Raw genomic sequence first — 4,165 nt, 5'->3', positions numbered from 1 at the left:
CTGCCATTTAGTATACTTTCATTTAACAGTGACAATCATAATGACGTCTTTGCATTCTATTTTCCCACCAGATCTCATTTTGAAGTGAGCAGAAACAAGTTTTAATGTATGCCGTATTTATTTTATATGTTTATTTATATATTTACTTATTTATTTATTTATTTTTACCTAATAATATTTTTATTCATTTGTTTACTATTTGCCTGATGTATATTTGACCCAGTTCTTACTGATCTGCATATCAGGTCTGTTCTGGAGTGTTTTCTGCTCGAAACGAACCCGTCCATATTTTTAGGTTACAATTAATGCTACCGCTAAGCATATTAAGAGACTGAGTCGTAATTTGTCAAAAATGACATCTGGTTGCATCACAAAAAAATAAGATAAATAAATAAATAAATAAATAAAAAGAAAAAACAGAGAATAGAACTCATAAGCAGTCTAAGGAAAACAGGAGAGTGGTCAAAAAGATGGCAAATGCCTTTTAACTCTGATAAATGTAAAGTGTTACAAATAAAACAAACAACCCTCATGCCATCTACATGCTGTTTGGGAATGGCATAAACAGTGTAGAACAAGAAGAGGACCTTGGAGTCATTATTACCAAGGACTTAAAATCCACAAAGCAATGCATAGTGGGCTACATGAAGAGGCAGTACAAATACAGAAACGAGGAAACGGTGTTGCAGCTCTACACATCAATAGTTCGACCACAACTTGAATATGCAGTACAGTTTTGGTCGACAACACTAAGAAAAGACATGAATAGACTAGAAGGGGTAAAAGCAAGAGCCACAAAGTTAGTTCTATCTATCAGGCAAATAGGTTACCATAGACGACGACGAGAGCCTGAACATGTATGGCTTAGAAACACAGCGATTGCTAGGACAACTAATACTCATTCTAAATACAGAAAGACATAACAAAAGTAGACAGAAACCTCTTCAAAATAAACGAAAACTAGACAAGAAATAATGGATGGAGATTAGAACTGAAGAGATACAACACATGGTATTGTGGAAACTTCTTCATATACAAGATATGTGTCACATGGAATAAACTATCACCAGAAGTTGTAAACAGCAGTAGTGTGGAAAAGAAAGCTAGACAAAATCATTAGAACACTGTGAATGAATTTTAAACCTGCTCCTTGAGATAAGTGAGCTCATGATGTCTCCTTGGATGGACTAATAAGTCTTTGAGACATCCTAATCCCTGTAACGCCTTGTAACTTTCTCTCTAAATTGCACAAAGTTTTACGCATAGTTATTTTTATGGTAATTTTGTTTAATAGTTTAAGAATAGAAACGTTGGATGAAGTAATGAATTGATAGGTATTGAACATGACTGTTTTGGCTCATCTGGCAGTTTTAAGAATACAATATTTTAGTAATATATACAATAAGTGTTCACAGGCATGCATTCGCAGAAAGTGCCTTGTCGCTGGGTACTGAAGGTGTGCCACAACCACTCTGCGCATGGCCAATTTGCTTAGATGCACTAATGGGTGGAAACGTGTGATTGGACTCCGACTTTTTAATATGTTCAATGGAGAGAGGAAAGCTGGCGCACTGAAAATAATCTTACCAGGTGATTATTACCCATAACCCTTTTTATGTATAGCCTTACGCAACAAATTTCATAACGACAGTTTTCAGTGAAATTATAGTGATGTTAATATCATGATGTGCTACGAATATGCTAGGAAACCGGACCAAGCCACAGTTTACAGTTAATTACCTCATCCGAGATTGATGTCATGAAGTTGTCCGATTTCCACCAGCCCACCCTGAAGTTAGCTCCATAGAACAGGTGTTGGGGTGAATGAAGAGAGATGTGCGCTCCTCATTACAACACTTCACTCGTGCCAGCTTAAGGGTCAGGTTAGATGAAGCAAGGCTATGAGCAACTGATGAAGGGGGAGGTGTACTAGGGTGTCTGGGATTTCACTGATTACAACTTAAAATCATAAGAGTAAACTCCTAAAGTATACAAATTTGACTGACTCCTATAACATTATAAATTACGGTTGGGTGCTGTAAACATTGTGTTAGAATGTTATCACTGTCCGACTAAAAGTCCTGAAGATATTCCAGAAGAACAATGCCACATCGGGTCTGAAAGGGATAGTAGGTTCGGGCTGCAGTAAACACGTAAGGAAATAATCTCGTTAGGACTTGTAGGTGTTATACCGTTGGCAGTTAACTTTTCCGTGTTGACCTCATCTCTGAACTGGCTTTAATATGCATCATAGCTGCAACACAATATGATGCTAATTGGTGAGGAATGCGTCGTCACTAGGACACACAATGGCCAAGTTAATAGCTTCGTGCACTCATATAGTCAGGGTAATGCAACGTCTTTTTTATTTTTATTTTTTTAAGTATAAAGAAGGCTATGGAATGCGTCATCACTAGACACAGAATGGTCTCGTTAATAATTTCGTGCTCTCATATACACAGGATAAGGCAACGCTTTTTTAATTTTAATTTTTCTAGGTATAAAGAAGACTATGGCATGAAATTGTGGGTTTCTTATAGTAAAGGAGCATCCACACTACTGTAAAAAAAATGTCGGCAACGCATTGTATACATATAACAATCAGATAGAGAATACGTAAACTGCTGCAAGTGGAGAAATAATTTTCGGCCAGTGCTGGAACATCATATGAAGCGTTGGTTAGGGACACCAGTAGGATGTTAAACGTGTTTGATGTTTGTATGATAGTTGCTAACATGAGTTTATGACACTAAAAACGTGACTCAAACATTTACTCTGATACCTTTGACTTTGCTAACGACCATAACTAGTGTCTTTATGTTGTTTCGGATCATTTATCTATTCTTATTCTAATCAGGATACATTCACGTCACAGTAAAACATGATATAAACACAATCTGGAAACGAATAGCATACATACCATAAACTAGTTGAAAATAGGTCAACTACTATAATCAGAGAAGGAACCTTTGGCAAATGCTGGGTAACTGTATGATGTACCAGGCAGAACTACCAATAAGTCGTTGACTTGCATCCAACCTGTTCGGAATGTGTGCGATGAGTGTCCAACATATTATAGCTTAGTGTAGACACACCGTTACAGAAGCGAAATTACTAAGCAGACCTTGAAGAAAAGATCTTATTCTCTCCTTAATTGTCAGTTCCAATCCAGCATGGAATTCATTACAAGTCCTCCTCTGGAAGATTTGTGTAACGACTCCTTCATAATGACCTCTTTACCTCCTAACTTTTGATGGTTTTTCAAGCCTTTTGCCAATTCTCATCAACCTCTTTACTAGAGATCGACGGTGCAGATCTGTCAGTGGATTTGAGGAAACTATTCCTTTACCAATTAAAACAGTGGAATTTACAAGAAAAGTAACAGGAATTAAAGCTTGATGTTTTAGAGATATTTTAGATATATCAATAATTATATTTACGGATACAAATATATATTTAAAGTAGAAATGTTGATTGTACTTAGTTACAATGACAAAAGATACAGAATCTAACGAAAAAAATTTAAAAAAAAGTAATATCTGTTTCAATTATTGGGCTTAAGTAAAAAATCCACCCCGTATAGTAATACTCAACTACGAAAAGCTGGTGAAAATTTGAGTGCAAGTTAATGGAAGCAGAGAGTTGCGCTATATCACTTCAGTATAACTAGTTTAATTATTGAATGTTGAAATAAGTATGAAATGTGACTGATTTCACCATTTTTTCTTCAAATTAAACTTGATGGCATATTGAAGATCATATCTCCTGATCACCTAACGGTTCGTTACTAGAGAAGAGACAACTGTTATCAGGTAGGGTAGTAATTATGATAGCCACTAGTAGCGTCGTAGTAGACTCCTGTATATATTTCGTTAATCAGCAGACATCACCTACTAGAAGGTCTATTTGCAAAGTTCGTTATATCATATGACGCTGCAAGTTCCTAGTTGATATGGATAAAAACAGTTTAATGAACAGTCGCATCATTACCTGATTTCGGTATCCGTGAATAAAAACAGTTTTATTGAACAGTCGCATCATGACCTGATTTCGATATCCGTGCATAAAAACAGTAATGAACAGTCGCATCTTTACCTGATTTCGATATCCATGGACAAAAACAGTTTATTGAACAGTCGCATCATTACCTGATTTCGGTATCCGT

Source organism: Macrobrachium nipponense, chromosome 25, assembly GCF_015104395.2.
Source record: "Macrobrachium nipponense isolate FS-2020 chromosome 25, ASM1510439v2, whole genome shotgun sequence".
NCBI classification, from domain to species: domain Eukaryota; kingdom Metazoa; phylum Arthropoda; class Malacostraca; order Decapoda; family Palaemonidae; genus Macrobrachium; species Macrobrachium nipponense.
Note: the sequence above shows the minus strand (reverse complement) of the source record.